Below are 27,012 nucleotides of genomic sequence, written 5' to 3'. Positions count from 1 at the left end.
GTTGATATTTAACTGATGTCTGCTGTTCTCCACAGGGTTTTTTTTAACATGTCACAGGGTATCAGTAGAGTTCTGGGCTTCCCAGGTGGTACAAGGGTAGAGAATCCACCTGCCAATGCAGGAGATGCAAGAGATACAGATCCTTGGGTTGAAAAGATCCCCTAGGGAGGAAATGGCAATCCACTCCAGTATTCTTGCCTGGAAAATTCCATGGAGAGAGAAGCCTGGCGGGCTAGAGTTCATGGGGTCACAAAGAGTCAGACAAAATTCCAGCAAAAGAGTTCCAGCGAAGTGTTAACTCTTTTGTGCCCAGGGCAGAGAGTGGTGGCTCTCCTAATACCTACCGAACCTGTTATAAGCCCCCCAGAGGGTAGATGCACATATACCACACATCAAAAACTCAAATGCCCTGCCTTCTCTGCAGCCAGAACCAAGCACAGCTTGCAGATGGGTATTCTGGGAGTTGAGGTAAGCTGGGAGTGGTGTGCCGCTCACAACTGCTTCAAGTCTGGGAGGGAAGAAGGAACTTTTGTCTCGAGGGCTGCAGAAACAGTGTAGCAGCCTCAGGGATGTGAGATGTCACCATGAGAGGTGGCAAGAGTTGGCAGCTCGGGTGGGATTTGGGGCCCCAGCAGGACCACGCAGCAGGTGTGGGGCAGATGAAGCTGACATCTCATGAAGTAAGTCTTCAGATGCTGGGCATGCTGTGTAGGTGGCAGGGAAAAGCATGAGAGTCCTAGACACAGCCCAGGCTGCCCCAGGTAGCTCAGGAGCATCAGGAGGGAGGCTATGGGCCAGACTGGCCCATCCCAGCTCCTCCGGCTACCCGGCTTCAGGCCATCGTCCTTGCCTCAGTTTCCTTATCCATGGCAGGGGGATGGTGATGCTGAAGAAAAGATAGAAACACAAAGGCTGTGGAAAATGCTTAGTGCAAGAAAGGAGACTACGGAGGAGGGGTGACTGCTATGGGGCCCCTGGCCAAGTCTCACCAGCTGAGTTCCATCTTGGGCTTAGGAGCCAGCAGGTTTATAACCACAATCTCAAGATGGCTCTGGAACCACAATGCCCAACAGGCGAGCACACAGCCTGTTTTTTGTCTGTTGGCCAGGGGCCGCTCTGCTTCCTGGGGTGGAAGGGGAAGGGGGATCTCAGGAGCTATTGGTGGACTGATATTGCCAGAGAAATCTGGCTGGCCTCTCCCCCTCACCCCACTCCTTCCCACTCGTGTGTTTGGGATTAACATGTATCCCTTGACCCTATTCATTTTTCTACTGAGATGGAAACTTGGCCGGCTACCAGGCCTGGATGTGCTCACGGTGTGGCTGGGCTCCAGCCAAGCCCACGGTAATTGTGATCACATGTGAGGCTTTCTCTGGGCGCTGGGGCCCTGGGAGATGCACAGCTGCCAGAAGGAAGGGTTGGGGCCCTTAGCAGTGTGCTGATGGTGCGGCCTCGGGCCTCTGCCCTCACCTCTCTGGCCCTCCGTTTCCTCATTCATAAAATGGAAGGATTGGCTCATGGGACCTCTGAGAATCTAAGATCTCAGGGGATATGGACCGGCTTTCGGCTTCCCAGCCCTGGCCTGGCCTTCCACGTACAGAGAGGGAGACCTTGGCCAGGGTGAGATTGAAGGTGCTTACAGAAGGGTCTGGAAGGAGAGACTGAGAGTATCCTAGACAGTCTTCACCAGCTGCCCCATGGCACAAGGGCAAACCTAATACCCTTTCCCCATTAGTCTAGGGGCTGGGGCTGCTGCCCGGCATGATTGAATCTATACTCTGGAGTAAGATATCATATTGAGAGGATTGTTGTGGCTTTTACTATTCACCTTGGAGGTTCAGAAAGCCTGAGAATAAGGAGCAGTTGAATAGCTTGGCTAATGGGTACAGCCAAGAACAAGGGTAACATTCTGAACCCTTGGTCTGAGTAGAAGTGGTGAGGAGGTGAGTTTCTCTACCTTCACATAATCCCTGGGCCTTCTCCTCTCCCCACTTTCTGCTTACAGATGTCCCCCTCACTTCTCCCTTTGTCTTTCTCTCTCTGATTTCTTCTTCCTGTTGCCTTTTTCTTTTCTCCGTATTTCTTCCTTCCTCCTTTGTAGTAAAAGAAGCCAAATGACTCCTTGGAAAGAGGATGGCTCAATAGTCAGGTGGCTTTGAGCCTCAGGCTATGAACCTGGGAGAATGCTATCCTCACTTTGGCATTGTTGGGAAGATTAAAGAGGATAATCTATAAAACAGCTTCAGGCAGTACATAGAAAAGTGTCAATAAAAGGCAGCAAATACTATGATTTCCCCAAAAATATCAACTGCAATGTGTCTTCAAAGATTATTTGTACTTGATTAACTTCTGTTCTGATTGTTCATACAAATCAGGTAATGTAAACTTGTTTTGCTCCTTGCTCTTATAAAATGGAATGGCCATATTCAAAGAGAATGCTCTAGACTTCTTCGTGGCTTCTGGCTTTTTCCTGTGTGTCAGCAGTCCTAGAGGGAAAGAAGACTCTCCCTGGAGCTGGCCCTTTTGACCATGATTCTCTTGGATCTCAGGATGGATGAAGGCGGGGCAGAGGGATTCTCCTGTCTGGAAGAAGTCTCAAAGGAGAGTTTTGATGTTAATCTAGTGGTTTCAAGGTCACACACCTGAGAAGGCTCCTACCAAACTAACAAAAACAAACCTAAGGGCCATTTTGTCACTTTATATATTAAAAAAACAAATTTCACTTTCTAGGAGAAAACTTTTGCATTCCAGAGGGATTCCCCCCACCCCGACACGACACACACATCATTTTACATAGCTTCATTACCTGTGCCAGTCAGGGTTCTGTCAGAGAAATGGAAACCACTCCAGATATCCCAAATACACAGGATTTAAAAACCTGTGTATTATGGGATTTAGGGGAGAGGGCTGGGTGAGGGAAGGTCAGGGAAGCCGTCAGACCCCATAAAACTGGGAAGTGCCAGGTCTGCAGAGATCACCCAAGCCACCTGCAGCAGTGCTGTGGACAGCTTCCGGGAGCTTGCCTGGAGGCCACAGTCAACCTCACGCCTGTCCGGGCCAATTCATAGAAGGTGGACTCTCCTGTCTTTGGTCTAGGAAATCTTGTATTAGTGACTCTATTGCCAGGAACTTACTTAGAACTGTGCTTGCAAGGAAGGTGGGAAACTGTAGACCCCAGGGCTCTCAGCTGGCGGCCGAGGAACGTGGAGTCGTGTGGGGGTGCTGCAGTCCTGGCCAGGCTAGAGGACCAGCACCCCTTCAGCGCATGCTTTCCTGTCCGCTCGGCCAAGTGGCCGCTCCTATTTCCTCGGCCGCACTTGGCAGGGACAAGGTGTTCATGAGCCACTGTGTCCAGGGAAGCGGGGAAAGGGCACAAGAATAGAAAAGTCCTAGAGGCATTTTACAACATGTAGAGACATGAATAAAGGCAGTTAAAAAATAGTTGTCTTTGCCAAGGGCACATTATGAAGTCCTGGACTCATGGGGAGAGGAGGGGATTGGATGTCTAGAGCAAACAGCTGTAGGGGACCCTGGGGAAGCCACTCCTTCCTGTGTCCTCTGCTTCTTCATCTGTTAAGTGAGTTGGCTAAAAGCAAAACCTTAACCTTCTGTGATGCTCTGATTTGTTAATCTGGGTGAACAGAGATATGATGCGCTTGGCATTATTAGGACATGACTCTTCCTGTCTCCTCTCCTGCTCCCCTGGATTCTTCCCTCCGCCTCTGAAAGGATGCTCAGGACTCTGTGTCCTTTGGAGACAGACAACCAAAGGGAACTCTTTCCATGACCTTATCATGAATTCTCTTAAAATACTGTTCCATCTTGATCTTAACTTATACCTTTTTTTTTTTTTTTGGAGGGAAAGGGAAAAAAAATTTAATTCAAGTAAAGTTGACTTACAATATTATGTTAACTCCAGGTGCACATTATAGTAATTCAGCATTTCTATACATAACAAAATGATCATGATGATAAATCTAGTTACCATCTGTCACCATAGAAAGATATTACAATATCATTGACTATATCCCCCTGTTGTATATTTCATCCCCATGACTCATTTATTTGTAATTGGAAGCTTGTGCCTCTTAATCTCCCTCTCTACTTCACTCATTTCCCTACTCTTTCTCCCCTTTGGCGACCACCTGTTTGTTCTCTGTATCTGTGAATCTGTTTTTGTTTCATTATATTTGTTCATTTGGCTTGTTTTTCAGATTTCACATATAAGTGAAATCATATGATATTTGTCTTTCTCTGATTTATTTCACTTAGCATAATACCCTCTAGATCCATCCATGTTGTCAGAAATGGCAAGATTTCATTCTTTCTTATGATTGAGTGGGCTTCCGTGGTAGATGATAAAGAATCTGCCTGCAATTCAGGAGACCCCAATTCGATTCCTGGGTCAGAAAGATCCTGGGGAGAAGGGATAGGCTACCCACTCCCGTATTCTTGGGCTTCCTTGATGGCTCAGACGGTAAAGAATATGCCTGCAATGCGGAAAACCTGAGTTTGATCCCTTGGTTGGGAAGATCCCCTGGAGAAGGGAATGGCTACTCACTCCAGTATTCTGGCCTGGAGAATTTCATGGACTGTATAGTCCATCGGGTTGCAAAGAGCTGGACACGCCTGAATGGCTTTCACTTTCATTTTTTTACGACTGAATAGTTTTCTGTTGGGCTTCCCAGTTGGTGCAGTGGTGAAGAACTGCCTGTGAATGCAGGAGACTCAAGAGATGTTATATATCACATCTTTTTAGTCTTGAGGCCTCTTGAAAGCATCTTGTGTTGATGCTGAATAGTAGGACACTGGGGTGCAAGTTGTCTTGGCTTGCAGGTCTCAGGTCTTAGAAGAAAAAGGTGCAAGGGTCCACTCCCTGGTTGGATGTTGAGGTCCTTTAATGGACTGGAACCTGGTGGTCCAGAGTCGACCGATAAGAAAGTAAAGGAGAGAGAAAGAGGCTGACATTCCTTGGTTTACACAGAAAGCCAGTAAAGCCCCTGACACAGGGCTTGATCTGTTCATGGAGGCCTCAGGCGCCCTCTTGATGGGATGAAGGCACACAGTGCCTTCTTGAGAGGGTCTTAGAAGCCCAGGCAGGAAAGTGGACTCAGAGAGCCTCTGTGCTCCAAAGAAATAGCCTGACAGAGAGAAAGAGAGAGAAAGAAAGATAAAGAAAGACACGGGGACCAAAGCTCTGATGGAGCAAAGGTGTTTTATTCAACATTGTGTAGGTATTTATACTGTCTTACAAGATAGCTATTTTCAGCAGAGATAAAATCAAAACTTACAAGTTATCAAGGAAACATGAGGTCATCCACATGAAAGAGAGAGGGTTGTAAATAATCACTTTTACCATATGGTTCATAAGAAGGAAGAGGGTACTTATCACTGTATAGAAAAACTAACGAAGGAAATGCCTGGATTCCTCAGCCCCTGGGAGAGGCTTGCCTCTCCTCTTAATTCCCAAATATTCAGGAATTAATAATGAACAGAGAATTCCTGACAGATCCAAAACAGCACACAGGAAGCCTCCTGTTAAATGCTTCCTGACAGGCGGGGAATGAGGTGTATGCTTATGTGGCCTTTATGTCAGCACAGGAAAAGTGTCTTGCCAAGGGGCCCTGCTGCCCGGGACCTATATTTTGAGCAATATGCTTGTATTAGTTTCTTAGACTGCTGTAACAAATTACCACAAACTTGGTGGCTTGCAATAACAAATTCATTTAGTTGTGGAGGCTCAAGTTCTGAAATGAAGGTGTCGTCAGGGCTGCACTCCCTCCAGGTGCCGTAGGGACAGTTCTTGGGTCCTCTAGCTTCTGGCGGTGCCAGCTATTTCTTGGCTGTGGCCGCATGATACCAGCCTCCCCCTCCATCTTCCCACAGCCTCCTCTCTACACATCTCTTAGAAGGACATGTTTTTAAATTTAGGACCCGTTTGAATAATCCAGGATAATTTTATCTCAACCATATCTATTAATACAAAGACCTTTTTTTCCCAAATAGTCACATTCACAGGTTCTGATGATTAGGACACAGCTGTATCTTTTTTTCAGATTCACAGATTGACCTACAGTAGTGCTTCCTCTCTTCCCCAGGTGATTGGATGAGACGTGGGCACCTGAGCTCCAGACAGCCAATCCATAGGCTGACCTGCCCACCTCAGTGTGGTCCAGATTGAGGATGGGAGCCAGCTAATCAAGGTGATACTTTCTGGAATTGGAACAGGGGAAACATGGAGAGGTTGAGCTGGTTAACAGCTGGGCCAGAAGGTGAAAGGGTGCCATAGGTTGATGCCTGGGGCCAGCAGAAATTGTGAGGGAGCAGGTGCCAGAAGTAAAGAGAAATAAAGCAATTAGCAGAGAGGAGGATGGAACAGACACAGAGGGGGAAGATGTGCCATGAGGGAGACCTTGCAGCTCAGCGGAGAGACAGAGGAAGACCTTCTGCTTCTGGGGACTGCTTTGGTTCCTGGCAGCCTTTCAGATGCAGGGTGAAGCCTGAAAAAGAGAACTCTTTCCCTGGGGCACTGGCGGGATTATTTTCCCTTGGGACCCGACAAGAGCCTGAATGATGGTGGACATTCCTCTTCCTGTAGGTGGAAGCTGAGGTTCCCATGGAAGGCTCTTTGTGACGATGTGATGAACCATCCCTCCCATGCTCCTTAGTGATATCACATCACTGCTTTTCTCATCAAGAAGTGATGTCCTCTCTCCTCTCCTGGAATCCCAGCTTGGAGACGTGCCCTGTTAGGCCAGTGGGCCATTCGCAAATGTGATGCAAGCAGAGGCTTGAAACCCTCCTTTGTGTGAGGTTTGCCCTCTCTCTGTTGTGGTTGGAGTGGAAACGAGGATGTGAGCGAGCCTGAGCTCATCTCCTGAAGAGCCCACATGGAAAACCGAAGCATCCCAGCCTGAAGATTGACAACTGCTAGTTGCGTGTGTGAAGACCTCTGAGCCTATCCAGCCCGAATCAGACCACCAGATGACTGCAGCTGTGTGAGAGACCCCAGGCAATACCACCGGCAGGGTTCCCAATGAACCCAGCCACATTGTTGACCAGCAAAATCATGAGCCAGGAAAATGGTTGTCATTTTAAGCCACTAAATTTGGGGTAGTTCACTGCAGAGAATGGCAGATACCTGAAATACAGTCCCTATGTAGCCAAGCCTCCCACACCCCCAAGCATAGAGTCAGCCCCTGAGGGCAGACTCCTGGTGACTCTTAGGAGTGTGTGACAGAAGCTGTGGTCTCCCATAACCGTCATGCCCTTTATCTTTTTAGTAATGGAACTTTTTAGTAACGGCACAAGTCCACCCAACTAAGAACCATCTTTCCTGGTCTTCTTTGCCACTAAGTGTGACCACATTTTTCACCAGTGGAATGGAATGAAAGGGATGTGTGAAACTTTGGCATTACTTTTTTTTTAATTGAAGTACAGTTTATTTATAATGTGTTAATTTCTGCTGTATAGCAAAATGATTCTGTTGTACAAGATATATATGTATATATATTTACATACATAACTCTTTTGTATATCTTTTCCATTATGGGTATCACAGGATATAGAATATGGTTTCCTGTGCTAAACAGTAGGACTTTGTTGTTTATCCATCCTATATATACTAGTTTGCTGCTGATGCTAAGTCACGTCAGTCGTGTCCGACTCTGTGCAACCCCATAGACAGCAGCCCACCAGGCTCCCCCGTCCCTGGGATTCTCCAGGCAAGAACACTGGAGTGGGTCGCCAGTGCCTTCTCCATATACTAGTTTACATCTGCTAATTCCAAACTCCTAGTCCTTCCCTCCCTGACCTCTCCTCCCCCTTGGACTGCATTCCTTTAAAAACATTTTTTTTTGCCCTACACTTCTTTGTTTCCCCCTTGCTACCGGCAGGAATGCAGAGCTGGGGCCAGCACGGGTGGATAGTGTTCTCTGGAGCAGGGCTCCTCAAAGTGTGGGCCACAGACTGGCTGCTTGATACAGTCCATGACAAGGTGAGTGCAGAAACTGGGATCAAGTGTTGACAGATTTTTATAGCAAATCGACAAATTAATGTTAGTTGAATATGATAGTAGAAACTGAGGCTTTAAAAATGTGTGCAGGATTTTTTTTTGCTAAGTTTTGTATTGTGTTTAACCAAAGTTATGATTTATAGTAAGATTGGGCAAAAAAAAAAATCTGACTCTTCCCCACTGAGAGCCTGGGAAGCACTGTTCTATGAGATGTCAAGTTAACGACCACCCTGGATCTTAAAAGTGGCCAGAACCTGGTCAGGACTGCTCCCTTGGCCTGTCTTTTTCATTTATCTCCAAATGTTACCTTTTGCCACAAGGCAGGACACCTGGCAGCTTGGAGCTCCACAATCTAGCTTTTCAGTCTCGCAGCTGAAAAGGACAGAGGCCGCTTCCCCATAGCTCCAGTTAGAAAACTTCTGGAGAGGGACACGACCAGGTCAGTTAGTCACCCACCTCACAATTAATCCCTATGACAGGGAGGCGAGACCATGTGAAATGGCAGCTCCCATTGGACCACACCGGTGAGTGTTAGGAGCAGTTTACAAAACGCAGGGGTGCGGGCGCTGCTTTTCCTACGAGAAGGCAAGGACCAGGCAGACGAGGAACACGTCCTCCACAGGGAATTTACAGCTCTCCACCCACTCTTGTCTCTTGTCTCCCAACCTCCCAAACACATTCCCACCAGGAACAGCCCTCCGGCTCCTACACCAGGAACAAAGGAGGTGGGAGATTAGTGTGGGGGAGAGCAGAGGAAGCAGCCTGCGCATGTCCAGAGGGGAACGAGATCAGCTCCACTGGGTGAGTCGAATACAGCTCAGAATGGCTAGGGGGTGCAGAAGACGTGAGGCTGGAAACCACATCCTGAAGGGGGTTGGTCCTCAGGGAGTCCCCAGCTGCTGTAATTTAAACCGATGACTGGCTGCTGAACCAAAAGTTGAAAAGGGATAAGGCTGGAGGCTGGAGGTCAGTGAGGAGGCCGTTGGAGCCATCCAAGCAACAAATGATGGCGGCCTGAGGAGTAAGGTGGTGCAGAGGAACAAGACAAGTACATTCAAGAAACATTTAGGAGGGAAAATGGACTGGCTTCGTGGATGAGTTCATTGAAGGGGGGAGTCCTGGATGACACGTGGGGATGATGATGCCATTCATTAAGGCAGAACACCTGCGTAGAGAAGGGGCATGGCGAAGCCAAGCTGGCTGGCTTCTGCTTCTGTCTTGGACACGCTGGGTTGGAGGTGCCAGGGATTTTCAGATTCTCTTACTTTTTGCTTAAACCATGCCTGCAGTCTCTTAACTGCTTGCTCTTTGTGTTTTCCTCCTTTTAAGGGATCTGAGCAGGTTAATGTCCCAGGTGATATCCCTGCCATGGTCACAGGCTTCAGTGGTTTCCTGTTTTCCCTAGACTCTCATCTAAGCTCTTTACCCTGGCACCCGAGGCCCCTAAGATCTGATCCCTGCTTCCACCTCCTCCTTCCGAGGCTACATCACCTCTTCCTGGGCCTGTGTTCTGGCTACACTGAATCACCAACTTTCCCCAAGCCTTAGGTCACACAGTTCTCCCAGCCTGGAGTGTCCCTTCTCATGGATACATATGAAAAACTCCACTCATCCTTCCAAGTCAAGTTCACATGCTACCTCTTCCATGAGGTGATCCTTGGTTCCCCATATGGGAAGATAATCCCCCACTTTCTGAATTGCCGCTGCATCTTCTCTAAACCCCTGTCATCTTTCTCTCATGTCCTGTATGCATGACAAATAGAAGTAAGACAGTAATATAAGTAAGACAAATATAAGTAAGACAGTAGTTGATGGGCCTGGTATCGAAGTGTGTGGGGACATGGGTTATTTTTGTTTGTTTATGAAGCATCTGTTCTCCAGTTTCTGCTGTTTCTGGAGACAGCACTCTTCCTTTGAGAGCCACCCTCTCCCGTGATTTCAGCCCTTGTGCTTCAGACAGGGCTGACTGCTCCCACCCATGGCAAATGCCCAGGCCCTGTGAATTAGGAATTAGCTCATTTCATTCTCTGACTGCAGTGATGAGTTCAAGACTGAACTCAATTCAACAGAAGCCCAGGCAGGACTTTGGAGGGAAAGGGCAGAGGGAGCCTAAGAAAGGGAAATTAGGGGAGGAAGAGCTCACTGTTCATGCAGTATTGAACTGGAAGATGAGATTCTGGGCCAATCTACAGCCACTTTACCTCCACCAAAGGAGCACTCACTCAGGAATGGAGCCCGTCAGAGGAAGACGGGCTTGAGAGGTGTTCTTGATGCCGTGTGCACACCTGGATCAAGCGACCCTTGTACCTTTTTAGTTATTTTAGCCGACAAATTCCTTTCTATGCTTAAGACAGTTTAAATTAGGTTTCTCTCACTGGCAGACAAAATGATTTAACTACTATAAGATGCTCAAAGCACTTGTATGTATGTATGAATGAATGAATGAGTAGGTGACTTAAGGTCTCTTCCCTTCTACTACAGGAATACTCCTTTGGGAATCGAATGTCACAGCATTATTTGTAAGGATTTACTCAAGGAATTATCCAGTTTAAGTACCAAGTGTATTCACGATCTACAGGTGCCTCCCTGTATGAGCCTTAGCAGGAGGAAAAGCCGGGCATGTTTCTGACCTCAAGGAGCCAGTGCTGAGTGTTCAGTTGCTCAGTCGTGTCCAATTCTTTGTGACCCCATGGACTGTAGCCCAGCAGGCTCCTTGGTCCATGGGGTTTTCTGGCAAGAATACTGGAGTGGGTTGCCATTTCCTCTCCCAGGGGTTCTTCCTGACCCAGGAATCGAACTGGCGTCTCCTGCATTGGCAGGTGGATTCTTTACCACCTGGAAGCCACAGGGAGTCAGCCACGCATGCTTTCTGCAGTGTACTTAGAGCAGTAATGTTGTTTGCACTTCCTCGTCCCACCTGCTCCAGGAGGGCAGCCATTCTGTCCCAGTCACACCGGTACCCCTGGCACCTAGACTTGTACCAGGACACAGTGAGCTCTCAGTGTTTGTGCTGATGAATGAGTGAAACACACCTGTTGAATGAATGAGAAAACAAATCAGAAAGGAACGTCATGGAGACTGGACCCCAAAGAGGATCTGCGAGCTACCCAAGCCAGGCTCCTAGGACTGGGCCTCGCACCTGTCTACTGACCCTCTGCCCACTGATCCTTCCAATACACGATGGGAGGGCTGCAGAAAGGGCCAAAGGGCCGTTCTGGGAAGAACTGAGAAGACATCAAGAAAACAACGATGTGAGGATTCTGGGAACCTAGCGGTGATATTGGCAACAGCAGCGTACACTGTTGTTTTGCTTTTACACCTTTACTGAGATATAATTCATATGCCATATAGTTCACCCATTTAAAGTGTACAATTCAGCAATTTTCAGTATGTCCACAAAATTCTGTAACCATCACCACAGTCAATTTTAGAACATTTTTGTCACCCTCAATAGAAACACCGTTCCTATTAGTATTCATTCCCCGTTTTCCTCCAAACCACGCTCTTCCTCCCAGTCCTAGGCAACCACTAGGGCTACATTCTCTCTCTAAAGATTTCTCTGATCAGTATTTGGTCCTTGGTGACTAGCTCTTTGCACTTAGCATAATACTTTCAAGATTCATCCATGATGCAGCATATATCAGTGCTTCCTTGTTTTTTATTGATGAATACAATATATGGGTATAGCACATTTAATTTATTCATTTAGCCATTGAAGGACATTTGGGTCGTTTCCTTTTTGGGGCTGTAACAAATACTGTAATTATGATATTTTTATTAGACATATGTTTTCATTTCTCTTGAGCATTATCCTGGATGGAATTTCTGGGACATAAGGAAACTTCATGTTCACAATTCGAGGAACTGACAAACTGTTTTCTAAAGCAGCGGCCCCTGACCTTTTTGGCACCAAGAACCAGTTTCATGGAAGACAATGCAACCAATGGTTCGGGCAGTAATGCAAGCGATGGGGAGTGATGGGGAGCGGCAGATGAAGCTTCACTTGCTTGCCTGCCAGCCGCTCACCTCCAGCTGTACCAATCCACAGTCAGGAGGTTGAGGACCCCCGTTCTAGAATGACTACACCATTTTACATTCCCTCCAGCTATATTTGAGGATTCTACACCCTTGCTAACACTCATTTATCCATTTTTTTTTTTATTATGCCCTTCCTAGTGGGTATCTCATCTGGTTTTGTGCTTTTATTTGTTTTTATTTTAAACTTTTTATTTCGTATTGGGGTATAGCTGGTTAGCAATGTTGTGATGGTTTCAGGTGAACAGCAAAGGCACTCAGCCATGTATATATATCATTGGGTTTTGTGGTTTTGATTTGCATTTACCGTGTTGGAGAAGACTCTTGAGAGTCCCTTGGACTGCAAGGAGATGCAACCAATCCATTCTGAAGGAGATCAGCCCTGGGATTTCTTTGGAAGGAATGATGCTGAAGCTGAAACTCCAGTACTTTGGCCACCTCATGAGAAGAGTTGACTCATTGGAAAAGACTCTGATGCTGGGAGGGATTGGAGGCAAGAGGAGAAGGGGACGACAGAGGATGAGATGGCTGGATGGCATCGCCGACTCGATGGACGTGAGTTTGAGTCAACTCCAGGAGTTGGTGATGGACAGGGAGGCCTGGTGTGCTGCGATTCATGGGGTTGGAAAGAGTCGGACACGACTGAGCGACTGAACTGAACTGAACTGAACTGAATGCCTAATGATGCTGGGCATCTTTTCATGTATTCATCGTCTACTTGCATATCTTCTCTGAAGAAATATCTGTTTTGATCCTTTGCCCATTTTTATGTTGGGCTTTTTATCTTTTTATTATTGAATTGCAAGAGTTCTTTATGTATTCTGGATACAAGCCCTTTGTCAGAGATATGCTTTCTGCATATTTTATCTTATTCTGTGGGTAGTCTTTTCATTTTCTCAGTGGTATCATTTGCAGCACAGTTAAAAATTTTTTAGCATATTACAAAAATAATTTTATTGAGGTATGATTTATATACCACAAATTGCACCATTTTTAAGCTCACAATCCAGTGATTTTTAGTAAATTTACAGAGTTGTGCATCACTATAACCATCATCTAATTTAGTGTTAGAACATGTCTATCACCCTCTAGAAAGCTATTGGGCCATTTCCAGTTAATTGCTGTTAAACTACCAGTCCCAGCTAGCCAAAAGATTTGCCTGTTTGGATATGTTGGTATAAGTGGAATCATACAATACGTGTTCTTTTATGTATGGCTTCTTTCACTTAGCATAAAATTTTGAGGTTTACCCATGTTATAACTTGTGTCAGTAGCTCATTACTTTTTCGTTGCTGACTAGTATTCCATTGTTATCTATTCATTAGTTGATGAACATTTGAGTTATTTTTAGTTTGGAACTATTATGAATAACACTGCTATGATTCAATGTAATTGTCTTAGCTCTGGTTTCTTTTTTGGCGGGGTCTGTTCTGGGTCTTTAGTTTGCAGCTATTATGAATAACACTGCTATGATTCAATGTAATTGTCTTAGCTCTGGCTTCTTTTGGGGGGGTCTCTGTTCTGGGTCTTTAGTTTGCAGCTATTATGAATAACACTGCTATGATTCAATGTAATTGTCTTAGCTCTGGCTTCTTTTGGGGGGTCTCTGTTCTGGGTTTTTAGTTTGGAGCTATTATGAATAACACTGCTATGATTCAATGTATCTGTCTTAGCTCCAGTTTCTTTTTTGGGGGGCTGTTCTGGGTCTTCATTGAGGCACTTGAGCTCCTTTAGTTGCAGCGCCTGGCTTTGTTGCTCCAAGGCATGTGGGATCTTAGTTTCCCATCCGGGATTGACCCTACATTCCCTGCATTGGAAGGTGGATTCTCAACCACTCGACCACCAGGGAAGTCCCAGTTCGGGCTTCTATAACCAAATACCATAGACTGGGTGGCTTAAACAACACATAGGTATTTCTCATAGCTCAGGAGCCTAGGAAGTCCAAGCTCCAGGTGCTGACAGATTCAGTTCCTGGTGAAGGCTCTCTTCTTGGCGTGTAGGCATCTGCCTTCTTCCTGCCTCCTCATGTGGCAGAGTGACTGGTCTCTCTTGCTCTTTTTATAAGGACACTAATCCCACTTAAATTGAAGAAAGTAGGGAAAACCACTAGACCATTCAGGTATGACCTAAATCAAATCCCTTATGATTATACAGTGGAAGTGAGAGATAGATTTAAGGGCCTAGATCTGATAGATAGAGTGCCTGATGAACTATGGAATGAGGTTCGTGACATTGTACAGGAGACAGGGATCAAGACCATCCCCATGGAAAAGAAATGCAAAAAAGCAAAATGGCTATCTGGGGAGGCCTTACAAATAGCTGTGAAAAGAAGAGAAGCAAAAAGCAAAGGAGAAAAGGAAAGATATAAGCATCTGAATGCAGAGTTCCAAAGAATAGCAAGGAGAGATAAGAAAGCCTTCCTCAGCCATCAATGCAAAGAAATAGAGGAAAACAACAGAATGGGAAAGACTAGAGATCTCTTCAAAAAAATTAGAGATACCAAGGGAACATTTCATGCAAAGATGGGCTCGATAAAGGACAGAAATGGTATGGACCTAACAGAAGCAGAAGATATTAAGAAGAGGTGGCAAGAATACACAGAAGAACTGTACAAAAAAGATCTTCACGACTCAGATAATCACGATGATGTGATCATTGACCTAGAGCCAGACATCCTGGAATGTGAAGTCAAGTGGGCCTTAGAAAGCATCACTACAAACAAAGCTAGTGGAGGTGATGGAATTCCAGTTGAGCTGTTTCAAATCCCGAAAGATGATGCTGTGAAAGTGCTGCACTCAATATGCCAGCAAATTTGGAAAACTCAGCAGTGGCCACAGGACTGGAAAAGGTCAGTTTTCATTCCAATCCCAAAGAAAGGCAATGCCAAAGAATGCTCAAACTACCACACAATTGCACTCATCTCACACGCTATAAAGTAATGCTCAAAATTCTCCAAGCCAGGCTTCAGCAGTATGTGAACCGTGAACTTCCTGATGTTCAAGCTGGTTTTAGAAAAGGCAGAGGAACCAGATATCAAATTGCCAACATCCGCTGGATCATCAAAAAAACAAGAGAGTTCCAGAAAAACATCTATTTCTGCTTTATTGACTATGCCAAAGCCTTTGCCTGTGTGGATCACAATAAACTGTGGAAAATTATGAAAGAGATGAACATACCAGACCACCTGACCTGCCTCTTGAGAAATCTGTATGCAGGTCAGGAAGCAGCAGTTAGAACTGGACATGGAACAACAGACTGGTTCCAAATAGGAAAAGGAGTACGTCAAGGCTGTATATTGTCACCCTGTTTATTTAACTTCTATGCAGAGTACATCATGAGAAACGCTGGACTGGAAGAAGCACAAGCTGGAATCAAGATTGCTGGGAGAAACATCAATAACCTCAGATATGCAGATGACACCACCCTTATGGCAGAAAGTGAAGAGGAACTCAAAAGCCTCTTGATGAAAGTGAAAGTGGAGAGGGAAAAAGTTGGCTTAAAGCTCAACATTCAGAAAATGAAGATCATGGCATCTGGTCCCATCACTTCATGGGAAATAGATGGGGAAACAGTGGAAACAGTATCAGACTTTTATTTTTTTGGGCTCCAAAATCACTGCAGATGGTGACTGCAGCCATGAAATTAAAAAACACTTACTTCTTAGAAGGAAAGTTATGACCAACCTAGATAGCATATTCAAAAGCAGAGACATTACTATGCCAACAAAGGTCTGTCTAGTCAAGGCTATGGTTTTTCCTGTGGTCATGTATGGATGTGAGAGTTGGACTGTGAAGAAGGCTGAGCGCCGAAGAATTGATGCTTTTGAACTGTGATGTTGGAGAACTCTTGAGAGTCCCTTGGACTGCAAGGAGAGCCAACCAGTCCTTACTGAAGGAGATCAGCCCTGGGATTTCTTTGGAAGGAATGATGCCAAAGCTGAAACTCCAGTACTTTGGCCACCTCATGAGAAGAGTTGACACATTGGAAAAGACTCTGATGCCGGGAGGGATTGGGGGCAGGAGGAGAAGGAGACGACAGAGGATGAGATGGCTGGATGGCATCACTGACTCGATGGACGTGAGTCTGAGTGAACTCTGGGAGTTGGTGATGGACAGGGAGGCCTGGCGTGCTGCGATTCATGAGGTCGCAAAGAGTCGGACATGACTGAGCGACTGTACTGAACTGAACTGAACTGAATCCCATCATGGGAGCCCCATACTCATGATCTTTTTAAAACCTAATTACCTCCAAATACCTTACCCATTGGGATTAGGGCTCCAACATATGAATTTTGGGGGAGACAAATTTTCAGTCCATAATAATAATTATTGATATGATTGAATTTACATCTACTATTTTGCTGTTTGCTTTTGATATGTCTCATGTCTGTTTTGTTCCTCTGTTTCTCATTTACTGCCTTCTTTTGTGTAAATATTCTTATAGCATACCATTTTAATTTCTTTGTTTTCAAAACTGTTATCTGTTGAATTATTTTCTTAAGGGTTGCTTTTAGGGATTACCACAGGCATCTTAATTTATCACAAAATAGGAGACTATTTGACAATTTGTCAGCATGAATTATTTAATAATTTTATATGTAATAAGTAACACTTTAAATATTTAATATTGTTATATTTAATTTATTGTAATTTAAATGCCTAATTATTAATTTAATACATTTAATTTAATATTACATTAAATTATTAAGTGCATACATATTTTAAAAATAATAGTTTAATATTTTGGCATTTGGCATGTGGTCTCCATTTGTACCCCATGCCCCAAGCCCTGAAACATGTTGAGGGCAGACCTATTTGTCTCATATCTGTATGCATACATAGAAATACTCATACCATGAATTATATATTGTGAATGCTATGATTCTATAGCCTGCTTTTTAAACTTAACATTTTGTTGTAGGCATTTTTTTTTTTACCATAAGCCTCTGTGAACTTTGATAAAAGCTGCATTATATTTTATTGGATAGGTCAGGCTTTAGTTAAGCACTTCTCTGCTTTAAGACATTTAGGTCATTTTCAATTTTCAGCTCTTTTGAGTGTGTTTTTGATGCTGCAGTGAATACCTTCATGTATTGTTTTCCATATTTTAGAATCTTTAGCATAAATCTCCAATAGTAAGATTACTTTGTTGAAGAAAACAAATATGTTTATAGTTCTGAGCATCTGCCACCATATTTCCCTTACGAATTATAAAGCGTAATTGTTATCTCTGCATGAGTACCGGGTGTTAGTTGAGATTTTTTTCTATGTAACTTTGTGTTCCTTTGGTGATTAGCTGGGTTGGACATTTTTCTATAAACACATTTACTATAGTCATAATTTGCTTTATGTAAATTGCTTCTTTATGCTCCTTGGGTATTTGTATATAAGGCCCTTTCTTTATTTTTTCTTGGCTGCATCAGATCTTAGTTGTAACATATAGGCTGAGTCGCCCCGTGACAGAATCTTAGTTCCATCACGGGAACTAAGGGATCAGACTCATGTCCCCTGCATTGGATGACAGATTCTTAACTGGTTCATCAGAGAAGTCCAGCCCTGTGCTTATTTTTAAACTATCATTTTGCATGTACTCTTTTTGAAATATTTCCTCCTCAAGACTTTTTAGGAAGGAGGCAGAGTATAAATAAATAAAAAGAGACAATAATCTTTTATCTCCCCTATTTGTTGTCAGTACTTCTTCCCATATGCCCCTTTTCAGTCTTTTTGTTAAATGCAGAAAATGTAATTTCTCTGTAGTCAAACCTGCTAATCTTTCATTTGTGATTTCATCGATGATTCCAGGTTTAAAAAAGACATTCTCCCTCCAGAGGTTTGCTGAATGTTTCTCTTCTACTTTCTTTATGGCGAAAACCACCAGAATATTGCACAGTAATTAGCCTCCAATTAAAATAAATAAATTAATTTTTTTTAAGTATGTAGCTGTTTAATCCCCGTAAAATTTCTCTGTAAAAACTCCTGCTGGTCTGAAAAAAGGGGATAATCTCAAAGCACAAGTTTCTCAAACTCGAGGGTTTCCTTCCCTGGTTTCCTGGGGCCTCTGCCTGGGGCCATCTGTCTGGAGGAGGGAGCACTCAACACAGAATCAGCACTTGCCTCTTGAGCTAAACCCTCCTCCAAAGGGGCAGCACAGGGCAGTGGAAAAGCAAGAATAGGAACCTGAGTCTGACACCTGGCTGTGTGTGTGGACCCTCAGCCTCCCCTCTCTGCCAAGCAGGGCAAAGTATGCCTGACTGACAGGGCAGTTGTGAGGGTGATAGAAGATGAAGTTGCGAAAGTTCTAGAACACTACGTGGCCCATCGCAGATCTCTGGGTCCTGCCTTCGCACTGACTTGGCTTCTGGGTCCCACTTTGTGCCCGGAGGTGACCCCCAAGCCTCCCACACCACACAGCACAGGCAGGCCTGCCAGAGCATTTAAGAGTATTTACTTTCTTGGGTGAGAAAACCGAGGCTTAGAAAGGTCAAGTGGTAGCACAACTGATACTCTTGACTGCTCTGATGCACTGTATCCTCCCGCATCACTTCGCCTCACTGCACCTCAGCTTCCTCAGATGTGAAATGAAACTAATCGTCCTCATTAGTCTCCACTGCTGCAGGGTTCTTTGATGATCAAACAGAAGGTACCGAAAAAGTCCACGGAAAAATCCAGAGGCAAGGTAGAGTCCCCTTGGGCCGCTCAGTCCACCCTCCCTCGCTTGGGACACAGAGGAAGCCTTGTGTTAGCTCTGCGAGGCTCCCGCCTCCTCACCCCGCTCCCCAGGAAAACCACACGGAGACTCTGTGAAGGCCCCTTGTGCCCGCGGCTCACCAGGCAGGAAGCCCGGGGTTTGGCGGAGGCCCCAGGAAGCAGGGCCCGGAGGTGGCTGCACTCCGGCCCAGCTGTATTCAGCTTGAAGCAACTTCTGATGTCTCAGAGGGCCAGAGCGGGGATGGACTTGGGGGCGGGGTGGGGGTGGGGGGGTTGTCCCTGGGGACACGCCCATTTCACAGAAGTGGAGGTTGAGCCTCAAAAGGAGGAGCTAGTTAGTGGCAGTGGCGGAACTTGGTTGGGGGAACCTGGTTCCCAAATCCAGCGCCCTTTCCACTTGTCCTCTGCTGCAGCCGTGGCCTCCTAGGGAAGGACTACTCCAGTCCTTCTGAAAAATTCTTTGTTACATAGTGAAACCTGAGCAAAACTGCATGACGCTGGGACAGCACAGCAAAGCACTGAGAGCAAGATGCCCTCCCTCAGGAGGGAGTTTCCTGAGAACAGAACTTTCCAGAAAGGCAAAGAAACATTTTGAGCCAGAGCGTGGCTTTACTGGAGCAGCTGCGAGAATGTTGAGGCAGTGGCTGGAGGCAGGCAAAGGTGGTGTGGAAATTTGACACCATCACCCCACCCTGGCAGCTTGGCATTTAAAAATAAAGTTGCTTTCTCTTTTAGTAATTTAAAAAACAAACAAAAAACCCAACGAAGCTATATCACACCTCCCAAGGTTTGAGAGGCTAGCGATGGTTCTCAACCCTGGCTGCATTATTATTTTTTTTCTCTCTATTTTACGGTGAAGAAAATGCAGGTCAACGAAGCAAATAGTCCGTATAAGGTTACAGATGGAGGAAGTGGAATGTGCCAGGTGCACTGGCCTTCTTTTCCTCCACACTGTTAGGGTTCTGCTAACAGGATGGGTGGCCCCAGAGCAGGCAGGCCCTGGCTGGGGGCCAAGCCTAAAGCCCTCTCCTGGAGAAGGCCTGGCTGGCAATCGCAGAGGCCATCTGTGAAGGGCTGTCTGGTCTCCAATTCCTGGATCCTGAAGAGGGGTGAGAGGGGATGTTAGGATGGAAGGGTCTGCTGAGTTCTGAAGATGACAGGCATCAGTTCCCAGAGTCACCGCAGCAAAATGCAAATTAAAAAGAGATATTTTATAAACTTTGCAAATCTTACAGTTCTTCTTGTGGTTGAGAGTCAGGTTCTTGGAGATGAAGGAGGAGAATTTGGCGAAAAGAATTTGTTGACTGAACGTTATGCTCCTCCTCTTTCAAGGAAAAGGACTGGAAGGTTCCTGCCTCTCAGATCAAACAATAGGAGGGCTTTGTCAGAGCTTCTGGGGGAGGTGAGGATGGGATCCCCACATGTTGGGGCAGGGGAACTGATGCCTGACTGCCCTCTGAAACCTGAAGGGCCAGGGCTGCTCAGTGAAGGAGCTGAAGGAGAGGGGGCTGAGTTGAGGTTAACCTAAAGTGGCTGAGTCTTCTGGGAGAAAGAATGTGTGGATGTATCCCATGGGACACTGGATTTCTTTCTTCTTTATTATTTATTTCTTCTTTTGTGTGTGTGTGTGACCATATTCAGAAACAGGGTCTTTGGAGATAAATCAACTTAAGACAAAGTCATGATGGAGTAGGGCAGGCCCTAAATCTGAGAGTCACAGAGACTCAAGGACACAGGGGTCAAGGGAGAGGGCCACAGCTGATGAAGGCAGAGATCGGAGAGTTGCTGTCACAAGCCAAGGAGTTCTGGTGACTGACAGAAACTGGGAAGAAACAAGGAAGGATTCTTGCCTAGAGCCTTAGAAGGGAGCTGCTGTTACCTGATTTCAGAATTCTAACCTTCAATACTGTGAGAGAATAAATTCCTATTGTTTTAAGCTACCTGGTTTGCAGTAATTTGTTATGCAGCCCAAGGAAACAAATACAGGGTTCACGTGGGCTCCTGTGAGGCTCTGTCTAATGAGGCTGCCCAGAGAACTAACGCTGACACCATCAGAACTGCGGAGCCCTACCGGCACCTTTCCTCTCCTCGTTTGTCTCCTTGCCCATCTCCAGTGAAGTCCGAAATAATAGCCAAAGAGATAGAGAAGAAGGAGAAAGAGGAAGCCAGTCCCCTATTCAGATGGCTGGCAGATAGCCAAGGGAGGGGAACTGTAATTCGGAATTAAATTCATGGGCTATTTCATGGGACCGGACATTCTAAGTATCTTATTAATAATTAAAACTGCATTTTGTGAGTCTTTACTATCTAAAAATGAACAGAAGGGTCACAGGACAGAACTTCTCCCATCAAATAAAAGCAAAAATAAAGGTGCCTTGTAATTTCAGCTCTGAGTCACGTCTGCTCAGTGTAACAGATCCATTGAAAGCAGGAGAGGAAAGGAAGGGTGGTTCCCAGGGTTCCCTGGCAGGCAAGGGTCATCTCACCTAATCCTCGGGAACCAGGAAGCAGACCCTGGGTCCTCATTCCACGGATAGGGAACTGAGGTTCAGAGAGATCAAGTGACTTGCCTAAGATCACAAAGTAGGTGGCAAAGGGAAGACGTGGACCCAGGTCCTCCTGACTCCATAGCTCGGGTCCTGCGTCTGCTGCGCGTTTCGTCATGTGGTTCTGAGGGGTGTCCCCTAAGTGCCACGCCTCCTCCACAGAGCCCACGGACCCTCCACTGCTGCTCAGGATGCTTCTCACTTGCTGAGCTTAGCTGAATAGCAGAAAGTGAAGACCATGAGGGACTTGCGCGCTCATTTCTCGTCCCTTCCAGTAGCAATCTTTCTCTTTGGTCTCAGTTCCTGTTGTTTCTAAAATGAAGCAACAAATGATGGAGAAAAGGGGCTTACCACGTCTGGGGGAATTAGAGCCTGGCTGCGGGTCAAGGCAGCCAGGAGATGTTGGAATGCTCTTGTTCCCCAAATTCAAATGGTCTCATCTGCCAACAGGCTGCTCTCTGCTGGAATGTGGAGCCGTCTCTGAGGAAGGCTGGTGGTGGGGGGAGGGCGGGAGGGAAGGAAAGGGGCTCGGTCAGGGCATCAACCAGGACCCAGAGTGATGGCTAGTGCCCTCTATTCAGGGGCAGGCCACAGGGAAATGCAGCCCTCATATCCCAGTCTTTAGGGAACAGATTCATATTTTCAAAACAAACGTTATGGCAGAAGTGACTGAACTTCACAGGGCTGCTATGAAGGATAAGTGAACTGGTGCCTGTAAGGCCCTGACTGTGAGTTGCTGATGGTCTGTGGTCAATCGGTGTCAGTGATTATCATTAGCTGTGGTAGAGGATTGTTGCTGGGATCGTATTCGCTTATGGATGGGCAGATCCAAAGGATCCAAAGGACTCTGGAGGCTCTCCTGCCACGGGGCCTCTGACCCCTTCCTGACTCTGGAATTTAAGCCTGGCATTTAGGGGGGTTCGGCAACTAGGAGAAGCCTTTCCGGTGACTCTCAGTCCTGGTGACCCTCCTTTGTGTATCCCCTCAGGCCTTGCATTGCAGCTGTCTGGTTACTGACCATCTTTCCTGTTGGAGAACTGGTATGCTTTTTCTCTGTGGCTTGGTTCAGCTGGGTGCAGTTCTCTGGGGTCACGGAACATAGGGCTCAGCAAACTGTTCTTAAAAGGCCAGATAATAAATACTTTCAGCTTTGCAATGCCATATGGTCTCTGTTGCAATGATCTAACTCAGCCATTGTGGTGTGGAGGCAGCCATAGACCAGACATAAATCAGATGAATGTTGTGGGTCCAATAAAGCTTTATTTACAAAAACAGGCCACTGGCCAGAGGGCCATGGTTGCCAACCCTGGACCTAGTGTTTCCCACGGACAAAATCACACATGAGCAAAACTGAAACTTGCATTACGCTCACACTGTTCCCTCATATCCCAGTCTGTAGGGAACAGATTCGTATTTTTAAAACAAACATTATGGCAGAAGTGACTGAACTTTATAGGGTTGCTATGAAGGATAAGTGATCTGGTGCCTGTAAGGCCCTGATTGAGTTGCTGATGGCTGGTGGTCAGTCGGTGTCAGTGATTATCATTAACTGTGGTAGAGGATTGTTGCTGGGATCGTATTTGCTTACAGATGTAATGTCCTTAGAACAGTGCTTGGAATGCAGTTAAAAAAAAGCTACCATTTTCATCAAATCTAATACATACTTTTTTATTGTGGTAAAATACACAGGGGGCTTCCCTTGTGGCTCAGCAGTAAATAATCCGCCTGCCAATGCAGGAGATGCGGGTTCCATACCTAGGTCTGGAAGATCCCCTGGAAAAGGAAATGGCAACCCACTCCAGTATTCTTGCCGGATAAATTCCATGGACAGAGGAGTCTGGTGGGTTACAGTCCATAGGGTGACAAAAGAGTCAGACAGGACTTAGCGGCTAAAAAGACAGCAAAAATACACATAACTAAAACTTACCACATTAGTCGTTTAAAAATGTACCAATCCAATGGCATTTAGTCCATTCACTGTGTGTGCAGCCTTCATATGATTTATTTCTAGAACATCTTCATCACCCCAAAGGGAACCCCATATGTATTAAGCAGTCATTCGCCATTCCTCACTCCCCTGGCCCCTGGAGGATGTACATTTCCCCCCTGCATCTCTGAGATGGAGCTGTATTTATAATCAAAAGCATCTTATGGGGAGTTCCCTGGTTGCCTAGTGGTTAGGATTCTGGGCTTTCACTGGGTTCAATCCCTGGTTGGGGAACTGAGATCCTTCAAGTGGTGCGAAATGGCCAAAAAAAGAGCATTTTATAATCACTGTTTCTCGGGTGGCAGTCCCACGGTGTTGGCACTTCTTGCATGAGCATAAATTTGGCTATCACTCTTCAGTAGAGTTATGTGCATTCTTAAAATTTTATTTCTTGAATTTAACTGCCATTCAAACTGCCTTCAAGAATGAAGCTGTAGCAAAGGAGCAAAGAGTTGTTAAATATGAAGACATGTAACGGAGTAGCAGGACATAAATTTGATATTAATGAAACCTATATTCATCATCAGAGGAATCACCATTCTGTGCTTCTTCCAAAGCCAAAAACCAAGTGCTTAATGAGACAGGAAAGGCAGATACAAATAGATAAATCTATGTTATATTTTGTTAATGACATCTGAAAAGATGGCCTGTCACATTTGAAGCAAGGCAACTTACAGCTGGGGATGTTATGAAATCCTTGACATAGCTAATAAAAATTTCAAAGTCATGGGAGGTTGGTGTGACTGGTTCATATGTCATGTGGGACAATTATTAAGGTGACCTGTCTCAGTTTAATGGCAGTATTACTTTTTTTGATGGTACAGTGTGTCTTACAAATGATGACATCTTAAAATGGTCATACAGTATTATCATCATCACATTGCTTTGTTATTTTCATATACTTGTATGTTTCCACCACTAGACTGTCATTACATTGAAGAAAAGTCATTTGTCTTGCTCATACTGAAGCCTCAATGCTTGCCCAGTGTCTGGTATGCAGTAAGAACCAACAGATGATGTAGGATGAACAAAACTCATTTGAGAGATTAATTAATTAGTATTCAGTTCAGTTCAGTTGCTCAGTCGTGTCCGACTCTTTGCGACCCCATGAATCGCAGCACGCCAGGCCTCCCTGTCCATCACCAACTCCCGGAGTTCACTCAGACTCACGTCCATTGAGTCAGTGATGCCATCCAGCCATCTCATCCTCTGTTGTCCCCTTCTCCTCCTGCCCCCAGTCCCTCCCAGTACACCCAGCTTTAAGGTGGTTGTGAAAATTAAACGGAAAAACAGCTTTAAAAAATCCTGCCTTGGGAATTCCCTGGTGGTCCAGTGGTTAAGACTCCATGTTCCCAATGCAGGGAGCATCAGTTCAATCCCTGTTCTGGGAACTAATATTCTGCATGCTCCACAGCATGGCCAAACTACATAAATAAAGAGATGTTATCTTATTAAAAAATCCTATCTTGTCCTGTGCTCAATAAGAACTTACTTGTTGGTGGTAGTTTTGTACCACGTAGGATTGTGTTTGGCTAAAGTAATAGAACACCCAAAATGCTTTCAAATGGTGATGTTGGAGAAGACTCTTGAGAGTACCTTGGGCAGCAAGGAGATCAAACCAGTCAATCCTAAAGGAAATCAACCCTGAACATTCATTGGAAAGACTGATGCTGAAGCTGAAACTCCAATACTTTGGCCACCTGATGTAAAAAGCTGACTCAATGGAAAGACCCTGATGCTGGGAAAGATTGAGGGCAGGAGGAGAAGGGGGTGACAGAGGATGAAATGGTTGGATGGCATCACCAACTTAATGGACTTGAGTTTGAGCAAACTCTGGGAGATAGTGAAGGACAGGGAAGCCTGGTGGGCTGCAGTCCACAGGGTCGCAAAGAGTTGGACATGACTTAGTGACTGAATATCAACAAACAAGATGGAAGTTAACTAACCCTGCAGATAAACAAAATGTGAAAGTAAACAGCCCAGGGATTGTAGTAAATCTCCATGATCATCAGCGTCTTAGGTTCCTTTGGTCATGTTGCTTTGCCATCCTCAAATATGGCATCCACCTTATGGCCCAAAACAGCTGCTTAAGCTCCAGCCATCGTGTTCACACTCCAGCTGGCAGGACATAGGAAAGGAAGTAAGAAAAAGGGAATCTCTCCTTTTATGAATACTTCTTAAAAGTTGTAAATGACACTCTGCTTATAAACTGGCTAGAATCTGACTACGTCTAATCACATGGAAAGTGGGAAATACAGGTTTTCATCAAGGCAGCCATGTGCCCTGCTAAAATTCAGAGGTTCCATTACTGAAGAAGGGGAAAATGCATGTTGAGAGACAAGTAGCAGGCTTTCCACACTTATTAAACTCCATGGTGCTGATTACAAGTGCAACATGGGGCTCCAACAAGTCTTGTTCCACGAAGGCAATGGAAGATTTTCAGGTGAAGCTGGGCAGGAGCTGAGCTGTGAGAGGTGAGTATGATTTAAATGATCAGAAAGCACGGGTAAGAGCGGTTCCAGCAAGTAAATGACCAAACAAAGGCCCAAAGGCAGGCGTCCCTATGGATTAACAGAGACGCCGTAATAGGTGTCCCTATGGGTTAACAGAGTTGTCTTGGCCAAAAGTGACTTTGAGTCAGGAGGCTAGCTAGTTGAGTCCCAGCCCTAGGAGCAAGGAGTTAACCCTTAGTTGACTGTGTAACCAGCGTGGGGTCACTCAACTCCCGGATCCTTGGTTTCCTCCTCTTTAATTTATGTACAGAGTGAACCTTGTTTGAGGAATCAGTGAAACGCAGCAGGAGGAAGCCCTCTGTAAACTGTAGGTTCCTGGACAGTTTAATGTTCAAAAAACAGCTGCTGTCATCATGACGTGGGGCCAGTTGGATGGGGAACGGGAGGGGTTTGCACTCCACCCTCCAGGCAGCTGCCCATGTGTGATGCCCTTGTGTAGGTGGGGGATGTGGGTGGTGAGGGGGGACATGTGGGCAGGCAGGAGGACAGGAGCCTCTGGTAGGGCACAGACAAGGCACACAGATGCTCCCAGGATGCAAGAGAGTGATGGAGAAGGGCCCGGCACTGCCCTAGGGTCTGTTCCCTTCTCTCTGCCCCATACAAGGAGCAGAGTGGGTCAATACCCCGTGCTGACCCAGGGGCCAGTCATGGGCCTCCCATGCCCACTGCAGTCAAGCCAGTGAGCTTTCCAGGCTCCTGGGTTGGAGGCCAGGCCTCAGGCAGGCCCAGCCTGGGATCAGGGGACTTGTCACATCCCTAAGGGAGCGCCTGTGGCAGAAATCAGAGGCCACACAGCTGAGGCGAGGGTAGAGAGTGATGGGGGTGGGGGTGGCTTTGGTTCTGGTAGGGCTGTTGCTTTCCCACAGAGGGCTTGACAGGATAGAGCAGTGTCTTAGCTCTGGCTGCCATAGCAAAATACCAGGGACTGGGGCAACAGACATTTATTCCTCAGAGTTCTGGAAGCTGTGAAGTCCAAGAGCCAGGTGCTGGCTGGTTCCATTCCTGGGGACGGCTCTCTTCCTGGCTTGCAGATGGCCACCTTCTCACTGCGTCCTCACATGGCAGAGAGAAAGAGCTCTGGCCTCTCTTCCTCTTTTTGTAAGGGCATAATCCCATCCCCTTCTTGTAAGGGCCCACCCATATGACTCCACTTAAACCTACTAACCGGAGAAGGCAATGCACCCCACTCCAGTACTCTTGCCTGGAAAAT

General features: G+C 45.9%; 1 long non-coding RNA gene across 1 annotated transcript; it reads left to right on the top strand.

Moving 5' to 3' along the window:
* The first annotated feature begins 218 nt into the window (after positions 1–218).
* On the top strand, positions 219–9,937 carry LOC139185763 (uncharacterized). Its single transcript, XR_011569240.1, has 3 exons — positions 219–468; positions 6,099–6,203; positions 6,599–9,937. It is a non-coding gene; the product is annotated as an uncharacterized lncRNA (long non-coding RNA).
* Positions 9,938–27,012: the final 17,075 nt, after the last annotated feature.

This window comes from Bos indicus, chromosome 11 (genome assembly GCF_029378745.1).
Source record: "Bos indicus isolate NIAB-ARS_2022 breed Sahiwal x Tharparkar chromosome 11, NIAB-ARS_B.indTharparkar_mat_pri_1.0, whole genome shotgun sequence".
In the NCBI taxonomy this organism is placed as follows: Eukaryota; Metazoa; Chordata; class Mammalia; order Artiodactyla; family Bovidae; genus Bos; species Bos indicus.
This window is presented reverse-complemented; position numbering and strand designations above follow the sequence as displayed.